Source organism: Thermobia domestica, chromosome 2 (genome assembly GCF_964235325.1).
Source record: "Thermobia domestica chromosome 2, izTheDome1.hap1.1, whole genome shotgun sequence".
Lineage (NCBI taxonomy): Eukaryota > Metazoa > Arthropoda > Insecta > Zygentoma > Lepismatidae > Thermobia > Thermobia domestica.
The window spans coordinates 354,094,169-354,114,521 of NC_137455.1; positions in this window are offsets into that span (position 1 = coordinate 354,094,169).

Sequence of the window (20,353 nt, forward strand, 5' to 3'; positions counted from 1 at the left end):
GACACAGAGCCAGACATCTCCCAGAGGGAATGTTGTTATCTACCAGACGGTTGACCTCGGAGGTCAGGAAGGGGAGATTGGATGTTCAGACGGGAGAACGAAAAAGTCTTTCGTTCTAACTGACAGAAAAAGAACAACATTCAACACGAATTTGTATTTAAAAGAAGTAAATGAAATACTAATTCTGTTGCAGTTTTAAAAATGCAATATATATATATATTCGCAAAAAGGAATTTACGAATCTGCGGCCACAACAGTATTATTCAGGGAAAATTGGTTAATCGGCTAGACTATCAAGATTATCTTTTCTTGGACCGTTCTTTATATCTCATTCTCTTTACAATGAACCATTTCCATGTTCGTGTCCTGTACCTGAGGGGAGAAACTCAGGATAAACGGAGATTTTTCCAAAAATTCCATTCTCCCACTCTGGGTGGCAATTTCCAGTCTTAGGTACATAATAGGGAAATTTGACTCATACATTTAGAAACATTGCTTCATTCCGAACAAAACGAGGTATGAATCATGGTCCTACAATAAATAGCGTTGACGCATTGGTTAATTGAGTGAAAGTTTACAAAAAAAAAAAAAAAAAAAAAACCTTTAAAAAAATTAAAAGGATAAAGCTCACAATGCATAACGTGGAACGTTAAACTAAAGATTTGTTTTCGTTTTACATCAAATTCTACTTTTTCTTTCAGTCGAGTTTGTTAACTCAAGCTAATGATTTAATATATGAGAAACAGGCTTCTTCTTGTTGTTAACATCATTTTATGTAAAACAAAAACGGTTGAAAAAAGGTAGGTCTACTACTTTTTTGAGAAAAAAAGATAAATAGGTAAGCTTCATAAGTGTATGTGAATTGTTAAGGCCATGGATTGCAGAAACTCCTTTATATACAGTATTTACATTTCCCTCCAGAAGACAAAAATCTGAAGAATTAATTGATAGATTATCACCAAATTTGGCCAAAAATATAGAGGGACAAGAGTTACAAGTTTGTTGTTAGAATCGTCTACTCAAATCGGACGTGATTCAAATTAACCATTTCCGGTTTTAACATTGATCACCATAGAGCTAAAACGGCGATAGAAGCAGATTCCTACAATCGATTAAGGTTCCCCAAAACATGTTTTCTGTTCAGTCTCAACTTTCTACTAAAAGCAAAAGTGGTTCGAATTCACAAAATCTTCCTGTTTCAGTGTTACGCTACATAAACCACAAATGGTAAGAGATAGAGAAAATGGTTTTCTGTAATCCATCAAGTGTCTTAGAAATAACTTCCATCAAAAATTACCTATTGAGACCGAAAGTTATAAAAATTAATAACTTCAGGTTTCTATGTTGATTTTCATAGGACAAAAACAGTAACAAATAACGAGAAGATTTCTGAAATCGATTCAGCTTCTTAAGGAAATATAACCGCTTACTCGAATCTTTTTCAACTCTAGCCGGAAGTTCTAGAAATTTAATACGTCCGTTTTCAATATTTATCTTTATAGAAAACAAACGGTAACAGATAGTGAGAAGCAAATTTTTAACTAATTCAGCGTCTTCAGAAAATACAATATCTTTATCCGTGTCTTTCTACTACAACCGGAAGTGGTAGAACATTTCTACTTCCGGTTTCAATATACATCTAGACATATTGCAAAAACAATTAGATATGTTGAGAAGCTGTTTCTTACAATTAATTTAGCATTGTAAGAGCAAGAAAAATCTCTCTTGAACATCTATTGAAACTGGAAACTGGAGAAATTAACCACTTCCGGTTTAACGTTGATCAATATAGAATTAAAACTGTAATAGATGCAGGAATCTGTTTTCTGTGATTATTTCAGGGTCCCAATAAATATATTATGTCTGTACCAAAACTGGATTAGGTAGAAATCTACTACCGTTTCCGCTTTCAATATTAGTTAGGAAAGTACTATCACACAATACAGACCAAACTCATTCACGTGGTGTACACGTGGCACTACTACTTGGTTTATTTATAGCTATATTTGCTGGAGAAAACAATGATCTTTTTATGGAAATTGCATCATTGCCTGCCAACGCTATTCTGTTTTATACCTTACATATAAACAGCAAACTTATAAAATCTTCAATTGTATATACTTGGGATATCTCTAGTAGAACAATTACGAAGTATATTAGTATCTGAAAAGAAGAAAAAGTCCGATTTTTCAAGCACCGATTCTCTTGAGATACTGATACGATGAAGTTCGTAAAGAGTGAAAAATGTGTAATTGAACCCAGGGCCGGCGCTAGCAGTTTTGCCGCCCTGGGCGGTACTTTCAAATGCCGCCCCTTTAATCTACAAACCTTATTTTGACAGATGTTCAGGTATTACGAAAAAGTAAGATACCATATTTAAAAACATGTATGAAAAAGGAAAAGTAAACAAAAAATTGAACTACCTCTCTCGAATGCTTTAATATTTAAACAACTCCATACATGACACAATATTCAGTAGGCTCGATTTCGCTGTACGTGATATACAGCAGGGCATGCAGGTTTTTTTTTTTTTTTTAATATATGCTTTAGTCCGACTAAGAATTTTAATTTTAAAGCTTATTTTATATCAAAAGGTGTTTCCAATAGAGTATGGAGCAAAAAGATAATATAGTGAATCAAATATTACGGCAAAAGTAAGTAATTAGCTTAAGACTTATAATGTATTAAAACAATAGAAATACACAAGTTTAACATACTTTAATTGAAAAAACTTTTCTTGCTTTGATATGAGCAAATTCCTTTATCACATTCGCGTAGTCCAATGTTTCAGCCAATTAATGTTCCATTGATATCATCACTAGACCACTTAAACGTGTTTGATATATGGAAGAACGTAGATAGTTTTCAATAAGCTTAGAGTAAGTTTCGAAAAATTTCTTTCTCTACTTGCCACGGTTACTGGTAAGGTAAACAAAATCATAACTGCAACACTGACATAGGGAGCAAAGTCATATTTCTTAATTAATTTTAGTCTCTTTTGGTGAACGTTTAGGCTTAATTATAGCGGTTAATAGTTTCAGTTCGTCTTTCAAATCACCGGGGTTAATATCTTTCGATTCTTCGCGTATTAAAATGCAGGCACTTTTCAGACAAAAGTTCAGGTGGCATATCGTTCAGATTACTTATATCGTAAAGAAAATCGAAATATTCGCTGTGATGTTTAAGTTGCTAAAACCTTTCTCTTAAATCTAACACAATCACGTCTAGAAGTTTGTAATAAAAATCGATCTTGTATCTTGTTTGTGGATCTTCAATAGCTTCATCTTCTGTCTTCTATTCAAATTATCTCTTCTTTCGACTTCGAGCTTGCACTGTATTACCTATCCATGGATCATCCATATCTAATACTGATGCCAACTCCATCGCATCAGCTAAGTAAGATTGAAACTTTGCATCATTTCTGCTCCTCTGAAAGTTCTCAGATTTGTTTTAAAGAAATCCTACTGCATCAGACACATGAGAATCAATGCTTTGGATACTTTTGTTTCCTACGTTTATGTGGAGTGAAAAGTCATACCACATAACAAGTGAGTAAAGAAAGTAAAGCCACGCAGCTGGTTTGCTATACACAGAGCATCATGGGCGATCATTCTATCTATTATATTGTCGTTACTTATTTGAAGTAAAGTATTATAAACGTCTATTTGATATCTAAGTGGAGTCAGAGCATCAACCCGACTCTCCCATCTTGTGGTGCTGAATGGTTTTAAACTGAGCTCGCTAATATGTTCCTTTAGTATGGCCCAACGTTGAACTGACGCAGAAAAGAAGTCATAAACTTCTTTTTTAACTATACAAAAAAAAAAAAAAAAAATGAAACGGTGGCTTGAGATGTTGTGGCTGCATCGTTAACGACAAAGTTCAGTAAAGGAACATAGAAGGCTTGGGAATTTATTTTTGCTTTTCATATTGGAACTATTGTCATATCTTTGGCCCTTCATATCTTCCATAGAAGTTCATTTCTTTTAGTTGTTTAATTATTACTTCTATGAGTTCTAGCTGGACCAGTGATGTCTTTTTACTGGTACGAAACAAAGAAAGTGTTCGCAAATTTTTATAAGCCATTCTCCATTACTGTACTGTAATACTGTATGTAATTTGTACAAAACGAATGATCCTTTGCTCTGTACCAGAAATATCTGGTGTACAGTCTAGCACTATAGTATAATATATTGCAGCTCTCAACAAAAACAGTATTTTACTTTCAGTTTACTCACTGAGAATAGGAATAAAAATTTTTTGGACATCTTTTCCTTAGTAATGGTGGTATTTATTTTGCCCTCCCATGGTTCTTTTAATATGTTCGGCCATGATTTGTATTGTTTAAATATAAAAACTATATATATATATATATATATATATATATATATTGTTGATAAGACATGATAATGAACAATTTGTAAATTGGTTAAAAACTCGCTGCTAGAACCTAAATGTCTCTAGGTGCTGTAGGCTAGAACGGCCTGTCTCAAGTGGGAGTGTACCTTTTGCGTTCTTGGAGTAAAGCGTTAGAATATTGCTGAATAGAAAAAATATAAAAGACACTTGACAATCTTATCCGCCCTAGCTGAAAATCTTATCTACGCTGCTGCAAGGGAAATCTTGAACGAGATACCTGTGGCTAGTAGTTTGATAATTGAAAATGAGGGGGAACGCTCTGAATTTCCTGAGTGAGTAATTTCCTGAATGTGAGTGAAGTAAGTTTAATTAAATTCTCAGGGAACACAATTTTATTTTTCCATGTGGGCCTATTACGAAGCATTATGTTTTAATAGTATTCCTTTCTTTTTCAAATTTTGCCGCCCACTAGACGTGCCGCCCTGGGCGGTGGCACGGCTCGACCCCCCCTCGCGCCGGCCCTGATTGAACCGGATATCGAACCAGGGACAGAGCGCAGCGACACGGTATGTCCAAGGCCCTGGGTTAGATACCTTCTCCAATCATCATTTTTCACTCTTTACAAATTTATCATGATTTCGCTTTTTTTTCCTCAGTTATTATGTAATTTTCCTGCGTATAGCTACTCTTTATTTGTTTGCTCATTGTTACTATCTGATTTTTAGGTAAGTACTTCGAGAACTTCACCAGAGCTCTATTACCTCGATATTTCAAGCAGTATTTTGAGAGCCACAGGAGTAGAAGAGGATCTAACAAAATCTGCAGCAGATACAGTGACAGTTGGAGAATCGACGTCAATCCTTTGCGATAAGGAGCACAAGGAACAACCAGTCAATATGGACTTGTTAAAATCAACAGGCTTAAAAACAGTGTGTACTCAATATAAATATCAGTTTATATTGGAATTACGTGATGTAATCAGTGGCGTAGCACACTTTTGCGCCCCCCTTGCAAAGTATAGAGAAGGGGCCCTAGTTGTAAAGCCGATAGAAGTAAGGTTGAAGTTCTACTTCTTTAAATCTTTATTCATCGCAAGATTTCGGGGCCCCCTATACCTCGGGGCCCCCGTACTGCGGGGGTTGCGGGGGCAGCTGCTACGCCATTGGATGGAATTACTTTCTTACGAATTATCTTCTTCCCATCCACGAAAGACAAACTCATTCTGTAATTATGAATAGATTATAATACAGTTTTGTATATATACGTAGATCATTATTCTTCAGTTAAATGTATACAGTATGTATTTTGCCACTTCCATTTCTACATCAAATATCACATAAAAATTTGTGTTTATAAAATGTTGTACAAGTGCACAGATTACTCACAAGTATAGATCTTTTATTTATTTAACATTGTAAACATCATAGATAAATACAGAAATTTTAGGTTATTTTGTATACTGTTTTCATGATTGAGGATTCCTTTACAATTATTACGGAATTCATTAGGGTCTATGTACGCTATGGCATCTATAAACTGAAAACTTTGGTAAATGAAGGTATTACATCACGTATGCTTTTCGTAATTTTTCCGGAAAATTTTCCGTTCTAAAAAAATCAGTAATCAAGTAACAATTCCTCAGCAATCATGAAATTGATTGAATTCATGTATAGAAATGTTAAAAACTGAAAGATCGTTTAAAGAATCTGAAAATTTTCATGGATCAGACAATTTTCAGTATTATGTAGGAACAAGTTAAACAATTTTTCATGAATCCAAATATTTTCTGTCTTATATGGAAAAATTGAAGAGCTTTTTTATGAGTCGGAAAGTTTACATCATTTTGAAGCAAGGAGTAAAACAACTTTTTTGTGAATCGGAAAGTTTTATTGCTCTGTAGAAACAAGTGAGAGGAATTTTCATCAATATGTAGAAACAAGTGGAAAACACTTTTCATAGGCCTGGCAATTTTGGATATTATGTCTAGTGATGTTAAGTGGAAAATTTTCCACTATATTTAACTGCACATAGAGCTACAAAATTGAATTTCAGTAGAGGAAAGTTAGTCAGCAACAAATTATAATTTTCCAATTAGCTTTCGGGAACCGGAAAATTTTCTATTTCAAGTTGGGAAAAAAATTACAGTGTTTCTCTCTCTCTCTCTCTCTTGCTCTGCGAGCTCCTTCGTTGCTAAGCAGTTAGCATACGCGCCTTTGGCATGGAAAACCTGGCTTCGATTCCCAGCGGGAGCTCATGTAGTTCGGATTCCACGTTAATCAGTTGGTACCGTTTTATATAGTCTCGCCGTTGAAAGAAACGTTAAACTCAAAATCAACTCAATTCAACTACTCTCTCTCTCTCTCTCTCTCTCTCTCTGTGTGTGTGTGTGTATGCAAAGTGCAGAGAACATACCTCGAGTTCGTAGAGTACAAATATCCCATTCTATTATCTAAAATTTCAATTTATTAAAAGTCATGAATATTTTCCGATTCATAAAAACATACTCCACTTATTCATTCGATTCATGAAAAATTGTTCCACATGTTCCTACATAGTACTGAAAATTGTTTAAGCCATGAAAATTTTCAGATTTTTTAAACAATCTTTCACTTTTAACATTTCTATATATGAATTCAATCAATTTTATGAATACTCACGAATTGTTACTTAATCACTGATATTTGTTAAGAACGGAAAATTTTCCGGAAAAATATAGAAGAAAATTTTCCACCTCACATCACGGCTAAACAACGATGTAGGAATAAGTGGAGTATGTTTTTACGAATCGGAAAATTTCCCGTTTCAAAATTTTCCGGAGAATTTTCATCACTGTACCGGACAGACAATTTTTCGATTCATGAAAAATTGTTCTACTTGTTTCTACATAGTACTGAAAATTGTTTAAGCCATAAAAAATTTAAGATTCTTTAAACAATCTTTCACTTTTTAACATTTCTATATATGAATTCAATCAATTTTATGAATATTGACGAATTGTTACTTGATCACTGATATTTGTTAAGAACGGAAAATTTTCCGGAAAAATATAGAAGAAAATTTTCCACCTCACATCACGGCTAAACAACGATGTAGGAATAAGTGGAGTATGTTTTTACGAATCGGACAATTTTCCGTTTCAAAATTTTCCGGAGAATTTTCATCACTGTACCGGACAGACAATTTTTCGATTCATGAAAAATTGTTCTACTTGTTTCTACATAGTACTGAAAATTGTTTAAGCCATAAAAATTTTAAGATTCTTTAAACAATCTTTCACTTTTTAACATTTCTATATATGAATTCAATCAATTTTATGAATACTGACGAATTGTTACTTTATCACTGATAAGTTATTTGTTAAGAACGGAAAATTTTCCGGAAAAATATAGAAGAAAATTTTCCAAATCACATCACGGCTAAACAACGATGTAGGAATAAGTGGAGTATGTTTTTACGAATCGGAAAATTTCCCGTTTCAAAATTTTCCGGAGAATTTTCATCACTGTACCGGACAGACAATTTTTCGATTCATGAAAAATTGTTCTACTTGTTTCTACATAGTACTGAAAATTGTTTAAGCCATAAAAAATTTAAGATTCTTTAAACAATCTTTCACTTTTTAACATTTCTATATATGAATTCAATCAATTTTATGAATATTGACGAATTGTTACTTGATCACTGATATTTGTTAAGAACGGAAAATTTTCCGGAAAAATATAGAAGAAAATTTTCCACCTCACATCACGGCTAAACAACGATGTAGGAATAAGTGGAGTATGTTTTTACGAATCGGAAAATTTTCCGTTTCAAAATTTTCCGGAGAATTTTCATCACTGTACCGGACAGACAATTTTTCGATTCATGAAAAATTGTTCTACTTGTTTCTACATAGTACTGAAAATTGTTTAAGCCATAAAAATTTTAAGATTCTTTAAACAATCTTTCACTTTTTAACATTTCTATATATGAATTCAATCAATTTTATGAATACTGACGAATTGTTACTTTATCACTGATAAGTTATTTGTTAAGAACGGAAAATTTTCCGGAAAAATATAGAAGAAAATTTTCCACCTCACATCACGGCTAAACAACGATGTAGGAATAAGTGGAGTATGTTTTTACGAATCGGAAAATTTTCCGTTTCAAAATTTTCCGGAGAATTTTCATCACTGTACCGGACAGACAATTTTTCGATTCATGAAAAATTGTTCTACTTGTTTCTACATAGTACTGAAAATTGTTTAAGCCATAAAAAATTTAAGATTCTTTAAACAATCTTTCACTTTTTAACATTTCTATATATGAATTCAATCAATTTTATGAATACTGACGAATTGTTACTTGATCACTGATATTTGTTAAGAACGGAAAATTTTCCGGAAAAATATAGAAGAAAATTTTCCACCTCACATCACGGCTAAACAACGATGTAGGAATAAGTGGAGTATGTTTTTGTGAATCGGAAAATTTTCCGGAAAATTTTCATCACTGGCTTTTCGACATTTGTTCTCCTTTCAGGACAGTTGTTTTACATACCATTCGAGGTGGATATTGCTGAACTTCCAATTCACACACACATGGAAATGCATTGAAGAACACCCTGTATACATCTTTCATATGAACCACTATTCTCAAAGCAGAAACTACCTACAGAAGTCATGGTGATTGCAGCCGAAACGTTTCTGCATAAAATGTACCTATAAAGGGCAGGCTGTTCGTGGAGATCAAAAAGGGAAGAATCTGCAGTAAACCTGGGACACCACACTTCAGATAGATATTCAACATCTTTACGGTCATCTGCTTGCATAGCTGCTTGTGTGATCTTTCTAACAAGGTCACAGATATACTTTTAATATGACCTGTGTATGTTTTGGAAAACACTTTATGAACTGATCCGCATTATCTTCGGGCATCATCCAGGATAACTTCCTGTCACCGTCACCTTGTGCTTGCGTTCCAACTTCAGATCCGTATACATTCATATGGATACATTTTTTCCAGTGTTTTAAGGAAAGTATCGAAGACCAAACTTCCGACTTTAATTTATTTTCTTGAAGAATTAAGTTGTCTTCGACCCATCAGCATTTTTTTTTTCAATTCCATCAGGTGAATACTTGGAAGTATCTCTTTTGAAAGCTTGACCGACCCTTAGATTTTCGTTTCGTTTCTCGACTTTAGTCACATATACAAAAAGCATAAAATAAAAATGTAATACCCTCATTTACAACATTAGGGGTATCTCAGCAACTATTGTGTTTTCTATCGTGTTCGAAAAGCACTCAGCCTGCAGATCATAAGTCGTTTATAGCCTAGTTCTGTTAGAGCTATAGCAGTGGCGACTCGTGGTACTTGTACTTAGGAGGGCTGCATAAAACAAAACACCTTATTTAGAAATTAATTCCACACGATGGTCCATCCTTGTAGTAAACTTTTCGATAACTCTATCATTGAAGCTAGGGATCTTTTCAACCATTTCTTTTTCTATTAATAACATGGCAAATACCGTTAACCATTCTTCTTCCCTTTTATTTCTTAGAAACGTTTTCACTCTTTTAAGGGTAGAAGAGCATCATTTAGGTTCACTTGTAGTTAGGGGCAGTGTTATGAATATTTTCAAAAGTTTTAGTACTTCAGAAAAAGTGAAAGCAAGACTATTGTTTATAATATACTGGAGGAAATTCACAACACCATCAAGTTTTCTGATCTCTTCTCTTGCATAAACTACACTAAGTTCAGTATGAAGTTCATCTTTATCAAAAACAGGAAAGAGCTCTGTACATTTATTGAAGATATTTTCGGGAAAGGAAGCACTAAATTGATCAAAATTGGATTTCTGCAGAAGTGAAGATACATAAGTGGTCTGTAAAATGGAAGCGCAGGTTTACTTACTTTAAAATAACGTCACACTTCTTTGGCTGCGTTTGGTCTTGACTGTGTATTTAAAACAATTCTCTTTTGCGTTTGATTTTTTTTTTCTGTATCAACTAGTCCTATTGATTCCCTGATTTTATTAATTTCAGTAGTGAAGGCAGATAAATATGACTGAACTTTTCCTGCATCTATATGATAACTATGTAGTTGGTTATGTAGAATATCTAGTCGTTACGTAACTAAGTTTAAAAAAAATAGACAGAAACAAAATTCTTCAACTCAGTAAGCATTCGGGTATATCTCTCTCACTACAAGGCACACGTTTCATTTATTGTTGCAGTGCTTGATTCTGACAAAATTTGGAAGCATTCTTTTAGTTCTTCCTGCTTTTCATACATCACATTAACAGTCCTAGATTTAAAATTTCATCTGGTTGGTCCACCGCTGGGTATCCGCTTTGCAAAACAGGAATCTAAAACTGCTGTTCTGTTATCAGAACGAGAAAAAACCGGGATAGCAGAAAAATTAGAAAATAATATTCTGGTTTTAGTGTTTTGTCTGGTGGCTCTTTTCATTACAAAATGCAATTGATGAGCAAAACAGTGCATAAAATAAGCATTAGGATACACCTCTCTCACTTTGGCCTCGACTTCATTTATAGCCCCACTTACTACAGGTGCGCCAATAAGAATGCCATTCATAAGAACGAAACAGACCACTCTAAAAGAACTGCAGAAAAATCTAATTGTATAGTTTCATATTTCATAATTTTTTTCACTTGTCTTTTGGAAACACTAATTCAAAAGATAAAAACCACAAGTAACACCACGCAAATACTGAAAGAATTAAATATAATCGCATTTTGAAAGAATTAAATATAATCGAATATTGCACAGAATAAATCAGTTGCCTACTAGAAACACCCCGCCAGCAGACAAACAAACTCCAAACAACATAAGTATACTCAGCGTTGCTAATCAAAGAAAGAGGGATTATGCCACTCGAAGCTAAAATCACAAACTAAAGTTTTGTATAGGATTGGCCAGAGGATATTTCGCTGGAGTTGGCAAGTCTGAATATACGTGTTCATCCCTGATCAAAGCAGACGAACACAAAATGAAAGGAGCGCGCTTGCGCAAACTGTCAAGCATCCGAAAGGACTGCATGTAAAGCAGTCCACACGTTACCAGTATAGACATGCTGAAAAGAGGAGGAAGTAGAATCACAGCATTGTAAGAAAGGCCAGGCGAGATTGTACTGACAGTCCCAGGGGGTGAAGTGGAACAACAAATGTGCTTCAAGGAGGTGAAAAATTGAACAACAAGACGCGCGTAAAAAGGGCATAAATATAAAGATTGACTATTAAGTCTCGAATCGGAAATATGAAATTACGTTGGGGAGGCTGCAGTCCTGCAGCCTTCCCCCACGGGCCGCCGCTGAGCTATAGGAGAAACAAACTATCGTTAAGATGCAGTAACTTCTTAAACTTTAAATAAAATTAGGAGAGACAACAAACTGTTTCTTATTTCACTTTAATTTGAAGCAGCGAAAGTAATGTGGAATTTGAAGTGGTTGACAAAAGATTTACACAAAATATACAAACCTTAAAGGTAATTAACTTTTCAATGAGTTATCCATACGAGGTACGAGGTTGTGTTCATTACAGTTGTATTCAAGATACCATTTCATACCAACAGATGACGTAATAATTGAGGATTGAGGTGGGTATTCTTGTATCTTATGTAAATTTTTTTTATGAGGGAAATGTGATAGTAACTAAAGTGACTCTTTTTTTTTTTTAAATTTTGAAGTTATTGCATCTTGACGAAATATCTGAATCATATTTTGAAAATATGTCAATCAATGGATAAGATTGTATCTATTGTGTAAATATTGTATGTATTGTATGAACTGCCAGATGTGTTCCTACGGACTACTTCGCTCTTGCAGGAAGTTGTACCTTTAGGTATACGCTTAGTACGGATAAGTTCTCCAACTCGTTTGAGTGTTATCAAATTTTACATTTTTAATATTTACTAATAAATTACTGCGTACTAATATTTAGCATTTTCAAAAGTCATTTAACGAATAATGAAATAGGACAAGTTCTTCTTTCAAAGTAGTATTACGTATCAATCAGTGGCGCCGGAACCAAGGAGCTCAGGCCCTGTTAGACCCCAAAACCGTTCATTGGAGGCTGGGCTCTTCCCCCGAATGATCGATCCACATTTTAATTGATTTGCAGGTAGGACTACTGTTAATAGTTTCAAAACTCAGCACAAGGCTTTGTGTTTACTTAAAAAAAAATAACTACTACATATACCGCATAATCTGTTTGTGTATTATTTGATACTCATATATGTATAGTCATTTGAAGTAAGTTAACTTGTTTATAATCCCTCATTTGACTTAAATATAAAATTATTTAAGTCCTGTGACTATTATCTTCTCAAGGCTCCTCTGTTGTTCGTGTATTTTTTTCTGGTATTGTGCTGTTTACTGTGAGTACAAGTATGCAAAGACTCCCTTTTGCCATTTCGTCAGCCATTTCGCTCCACTTCTGCACAAAAACACTCTTTACGATTTGTGCTTTTAACAGTTGGGGGCAACTTCATGCTGCTGTTCTACCTACTCTACCAGGTGTAATTAATCTTGGAGCGGGCGTTAGTTGGGTTGCCTATCTCACGGATATTATACCTCGAGAATTTGTGTGGCCCGCTGTACATCAAGTTATACATTAAATTGTATGTATTGGCAAGTTTGCTTGCGTGATAGTCGTTTGCTCCCTTGGAAAAAGAAACCTGTGAAAGTTTTTCACATCAGAAAGACGTGTTTCATCTCACGTGTACGGAAACCTCTGGGATGTTTGGTGTTTCATGTCTCGAGAAATAACAATGATTTCTTCTTCAATTTTTCTGTTTCAGTTCAGCAATCTTTGTAGGACTTGTGTTTATACACTTTGTCTTTGAAATATCCTCACAGAAAGAAAGGTCAAACACATTGAGTTCAGGAGATCTCGGAGGCCACGCAATAGCAACGTTATGTGAAATTAGCCCGTTCCCACCTAACACATGATACACACCATCCCTACGCTCCATCATTACTAAATAGCAAAACCTTGTCAACAATATCTCATCACTCCCGAAACAATGTTTAGTGTTGTAAGTCATAGATTCAAAACTTACCATTTCTTTCTCCAACCTGTATATAATATTGTGATGATTCATTTCATAGTAGTCAGCTAATAGTAGTAGGAACAATTGAAACTCAATGCAACTTTTGTTTTATCTTTGTTCATGAAAACTGCAGAAAAGGAATAGAATATAATGTACATGACACGATTCCATGTATTCCTGTTGTGTATAAATCAAGAAACTTATACATAATCATTTTGTTTATATAACCAATTAAAGTCACTGATAGTAGCGTTAGGAAAGCTTATGCGTAATTTTTGAGAAAATTAAGAGAAAATTATTTTGTAAAGCTAAAAATTTGCGCTGAACAAGAACTACAGGTTGAAGCAAAAGTCCAGCACCATCCTTGTATTTTTGAAACGGCTTGAGAAAACATGGCAAAACTTTGGATGTGCGTAATTGGAGGTGGGGTCCCATCAGATGATGCCATTTGGCATCATGGCGTCATTTGGCGTCATCTTGAAATCCACCTTTTTACCTTCTGGTCTAATATTTTAGGTGGAAAGGGAGACATGATTTTATGCTAGAATTTTACCAGATATACGAATTTTAGCTTATGCTTTACCTCACTTTCATCACTAATGATATTTTATGAGGCAATCATTGCATATTGCGTCATGTAATGCTCTTTGATTTATCTTTTCTGGTGTTGTAACTTGACTCTCACCTACCAAGAAAGGATTGATTTTTTTCATCAGTCGGAAATGGAGTGCCAGGGCCATCACTGATGAGTTCAATGCTCGGTATCTAGTGTCGGGCCAGGCGTTCATGAAGCTATGGGAATATTTTGTGACTTTTTTTTTTAAATTCAGGCTCTAAATGGCATTTCAGAACAAACAAATGAAAGAGACTGTTTTAAAGCTATAAAGTTTGTAAACATTCTGAATTAAAAGAGTATATTGCGTCACACAGAATGCTTTAAACAAGGAGAGGAGAAGGAGAAGGAGAAGGAGGAGAGGGAGTTGGACTGAATACCACGAGCAAGTAGTCGATTGAGACGGGTGTTTCTGAACGCATAAGCACACGGCGCAAGAGTTGATTAGCAATTTGGACTTAAACTTTTTGTAACATTTTGATTGCCGAGTATTGCACATACATAAACAGCTAGAATAAACAAGAATTAATTTTCTCTAATGAGGAAACTCACTAGTCACATGTATACATTGTATATCAGTGTGACTGATGTCCTCAAAAGTGTTATTCAAACTTACAAAAAGTTAAAAGATATCAAGATAGCACTGTTAGTGAAATACAAGAGTACATTTGGTGACATCGCAGATCACGTGGCATTGTTGTGTCTGAATATTTACTGAAGGACCATCATTAACTATAAGAAATTCTTATGTTTAATTAAATGTGTTCAGCACGCAATAATACTAAATACGTTTTTATTGTTAAGGCCACGGGGAAAGTGAGGGGGAACGTCTTGGGACGCCGTCCCCCCACCTCGAAAAAATGTAGGGTGTCCCCCCAGTTCCTAAAAAAAATACAATGAGCAAAGATAGGCTGGAGCAACAGCGTGACATCATGCCACTACCTACTGTCGCCCTACGTTTTCAGATCCACTTTTACCCATGATTAAGGCCAAGCTAATCGACTAAAATATAGCATACCTATTACTACCCATTTCTCCCAAACTCCAACAGGAGTATGAATAATAATACAATTTAGTGGTTGGGTACATCATGATATTTCTTATTAATTTAATGAAAAAACGTAATTTCGTTGTGAATGGAAATTTTTGTGATCCTTCATCATGCGGGACGTTGTTTCATTTTACCTTACAATAACAATAAAATACGCAGTGGAAGACATGTAGCTACGTAGAAAAACTAAAAAAAAAATCAAACCTTAAATTACTATAAAATATAGAATATTTATTTTGACGTAACGTAATTCTTTTGTTCGCTAAAAAATTCAATTGTTGTGTAATGTCATACAGTTAGACTACTGATTATTACTACTTCCTGAGAAGTAAGTATTAACATACTACATTTTGGATATATGGTTCTCTTCAATCTTCACACATTGCTGTAACAAGTCCGATGTTTACTCCCGCTGAGAGTATATGTTTTCGAATCCTAAGTTAAACTCTCTCTTGTTACTCACCTTTCCTTGCTAACGCCAAGGGCGACGATTTCTCTGTAAATTTGGGAGGGGGGGCATTCAGATGCAGAAGGTATATATATGAGGATTTTAAGACAAATTGCATTCAAATTATGCAAAATATTTTATATTCATAAATACAATGGGGTCCACATGAGCTTTGGGGGGCCCGGGACCCCCGTTCCCCAGGATCGGCGCCCTTGGCTAACGCTAGCTCAGTTCTCTCTCTGGGTAGGAAATATTTTTTTCATTCATACCAGATGAAAATAAAATGTTACCTATAGATTAATAACAGTTTAGGGATCAGTTTTATTCGTAACTCACTGTTGTGGTCGCTCATGTCTATGTGGATAGTAGACTCACCTTTGTCGCGGAGACCTCGGTTCGATTTCCGGCATGAGCTCATGTGATTTCGATTCCACTTTAAGCTGTAGGTCTACGTCTCGCTGATAAAACGGACGATGAATTCAAATCATAACTCACTGTATTTATATTGATTATATATACCGTAAGATGGGGTTACTTTGCACATCTGGGTTTAATTTGTTCAAAATATGAAAAGTGTTTCACCATGAATTGTAAAGACGAAGTTTCAACTGCCACCGTAAGATAGAACAATTAACTGTATTTTGGCTATTATGTTAGCTGTTAACATCAGTTCCAATTACCCGGAGGATTTGTTGCTGTAGAGGTATGGAAAGCAGTCACTGTAAAGGCAGCCAAAATTTCAAAGATATCATGTACAAGAATTTCCGTCAAAGTTAAGTCAGTTTCGTAGAATCCTACTGTGTATAATGAGACTTTGATGCAATAGTTGAAATTGAAATGTGAAATGTTTTAAAGCTCAAAAAAAAAAAAAAAAAAAAAGTAAAACTGAGAGATGTCAGTTTCAGCCTCTACTTGGGGTTTACTTTGCACCGGTCCAAAATACCTCTTGGGTAGGAAATTATTACTTCTGAAACCTAATGCATTCTAAATTTAGGTAATTTCTTATTTAGGTAGATGCCGGAAAGAATTTCTTGTTGGGAAATAAATTATGAACAGTGGCGGATCCAAAAAAATAGTTTGAGAGGGGGTCACTCACAAAGGCTTCGTTTCCTTAGAAATCACTAGACTTTGGGGGCTTACATGCGTAGGATCAAAACTTCGTAGCATCCAAACTGCGTAGGATCCACACTGCGTAGGATCCAAACTGTGTACGACCGAAACTGAAACCGGTGTAGGATTCAAAACAGGTGTGGTCATATGCTCAAACAATAAAAAAATATATTATTAAAAAAAAAAACAGAATATTAAGTAATATTTTTTTAAGGTATAAAGAGAAAAACGGCGTAGGATCAAAATATGTAACGTAATATGCGTTCGAAGAAAAAAAGGTAAGAGATTTTGAGGAATGATATTGTAAAGACATTGTAAGTGGTTACGTAATTACACTTCTACTCGGTAGAGGTCACTTCTTAATAGAGCAGTTTTGATAGCCATGAGAAGTTCTCTCACCGGTCAAGAGATGGTATGACTAGTACGGTGAGCTGATTGCAGGCTTGCTGCGGGGTGAACCTTGTTAGCCACGCCATTCTAGAGTTGGTAGGTGAGTAGGAAACGTGAATAGGAAAATGACGAAAATTTGTTAAAATGGTTTCGATATAATCTAACCTGGAAATTCTAGTTTGGAGACGTGTTTGGATTATTACTAAGGCTGATGAAGACATGTGAAAGAGCTTTGAGTGGTGGAAGAATTAATAGAGTTGCTTTAAATTATTGTAAATATAATTGTAATTTTTGTGTAAATTCTGGTAAGTAGAGCGAAAATGACAAAAACAAATTGGGCTATGCTCTAGTGCTATATGGGGAATGACGCGAGGTCGAAATATATAACATATTTTTGGTGAGTGGAAGGAGATTTTAAATTAATTTCGCCCTCTATTTCCTGTGTAGTACTGGGATACCCCCTTTTTCTGGGTTCGGATCCCAAAGAATAGATTTGTTATACCTTATACGGAAGTAATGGTAGCTACTGTTAATCATATAGAGCGTTAGAGCTATTTGACCAATACCGTTAAGATTGAATTGGTACAAAGAGAACATTTCGTAGAGGATTCTTACGTGACTTCTTGCATTCATAAATTTTGGCAAGAATTAATTGAACTAATTGAAAGCTCTGTTAAAAGCAATTACAATTGGATTTGAATTAAATGTTAACGAAGGAAAGTAAAAATTTTGATATAGATTCTAAATTTGTTAACCATGGTTACATTTCAATCCTAAAGTAAAAAAAAAAATATATGCGACGTGGATTCGAACAAATACCTTGACCACTGAACCGCGATCGCTACGCGGTAAACGATTCGTCTTTAGTCTGTTTACGTTAGGTTTCTTTGTCTCCGCTTGCAAAGTTGTATGTTATATATTTCTTCGATTTGAAACGTCTTTCGTATTTCTTTTGTGAATCTTCGCCAAACTTTATATTAATAACTTGAGTTGTTCTTAAACCTTTGGTTCACAAGTTTGTTTTTTCTCCACATGAAACTACAGATACACATTTAATTCTCATACTTTGCATTTGTTTCAAAGCAGTAGCCATTACCTGGTCAAAGACTTATGTCCGCCACGTTACAGATTAACCAACAGAAATTCATTTTCCGGAAGCGGAAGTTTCATTTCCCGGATTTCGGAAAAATTATGGAATTCGGTAAAATTCCGGAATTCAGAAAAATTCTGGAACTCGGAAAGAATTCGGAATTTGGAAAATTCCAAAATTCAGAAAAATCCAGAAATTCGGAAAAATTCCGGATTTTTACGAAATTAATAGCTGTCTACAAACAAAGAAGTAATGCAAAGCATTTTGTATCCTGCAATACGTCATGTATTAAAATCCGACAGCAGTTTCATTATCTAACCAGAAATTGAAAATATCTAGCTAATGGAAGTTAAGGTATGAAGAATTGTATTGTGTCTTTTTGTGTCTTATACAACCCTGCAAACCACTGAATATCTAAACGGCTTTCGTTAAATCCAAGTTGTAGTATTCACAGTTACATCCATTTGTGCCTATAATGATCGGGTTAGTAAATCTTTCTATAGGGTTATTAAGACTTTCTCTGCTCTTCCGTAAAGTTGTGATACGATCTACTACAGGATACAGAACGAATTATAAATTTAATCAAGTTGTTGTATTACTACACATCTGCTTCCGCCTCTGTCAATTCTGGTCGATCTCGTTGACGCGACATGTTTGGTTTCTATACCCCTTTCTTCGTTTACTGAACTAAACAGTAACTATTCTGAATTATACTACTGCGCATGCCTCGTAGATAAATATTTCTGATGCCAATAGTTTCCGTTTTGTCCAAGGAATATTCTTTTTCTTATTCTCAGCATGACCCTTTTATTACATTATATGAAGAGCATGTAGGTCTAAATACCTCATGTATTACATAGAATGTAGGTTTAACTCTTCCAGCAAAGAAGGAACATGTGATCATAGTATACAACCCACAGAAGTGATAGCTGGTAATACAGTGGTAGTAATCCCTAACGACACAGTGGGTGAGTGGTGCCCTCTCAGCCGGTGTAGTGGCCAGCACGTGCGCCTTTGGTGTACGGTGTCGCGGGTTCGATTCCTGGCGGGAGAGCTTCTATGATTATTAACTGTTCCTTATGTTTCTGTGTTCGTGTCCCTGTTGTTATAAGTTATTAGAAAAAGCAAGTTAAACGAGTGAAGCAAGTAAAATAAGTAATAAGCAAGTTTCTGAAACACGTTCGGTGAGTCAGTTAAAAAACAAAAAGTGGACAAAGCACTGGCTTTTCGCGCCGTTCATGCGAGTTCGAATCTATCTTGGCTTGATTTTTTATCCATTTGAGAGTAAGTATTGTTTCTTTTCGCTACAGGTAGTCACTCTTTTCGTATTTTTCGCCGTCCTTCACAGATAAAGTAACTGGCTATTCTTATTCTTTCTACGAATGATGGATCTTCTCTTTGGTTTCATGTCAAACATGCACACGTAATGCAAAGACGCTGTTGATAATAATAATAATAATAATAATAATAATAATAATAATAATAATAATAATAATAATAAATAATAATAATATGAAATATTACTAGCTAACTCGTGTGTGTATTTCGCACAATATAATTTTATATTATCATGTGGAAATAAGTAAGGCTGGATGGAGCCCCCCCATTTTTTTCGATGCGCCTTATGGGTCCACAGTGTCCAACGTTGGTCCCATCCCACTATCGCCTTCTGTTCTCTCGATATAAGTTATCAACATTTTGCCTAAAGAGGGCTCTGCCGTAGTCCCATGACTCCCCATCAGAATGACTCTTGGTTCTTTTTGCATTGAAATCGCTTATTTTTCTGAACCAACGTCCAACGTTGCTCCCATCACTCTATCATTTACCGTTCTCTCGATATAAATTGCTAATATTTTGTTTGTAAGGGAGACATGGCGTTACAATCATTACGTTTGAAGAAGAATTGAGGAAGATATTGCCTTCCCACAAACAATACCTATTATTATTATTATTATTATTATTATTATTATTATTATTGTTGTTGTTTTACTTAGCACTAATGTTCCCTACCACTATTTGCAATGCAATGTGTTACTAAAAAGCAAATCAAATAACACTCCTCGCCATTCACGCTCCTGAACTCGAAATATATGATTTACAGTTCCCTGTGTTAAGGAAAAGCACATTTATTATATTATTCTTTCAAATAACACGTTTCACAAGTTACTTCACTTTCAATGTGTAACTTCATATCCTAACTAACAATCATCTTGTTCCGATAGGAAAATATCCCCCCTTG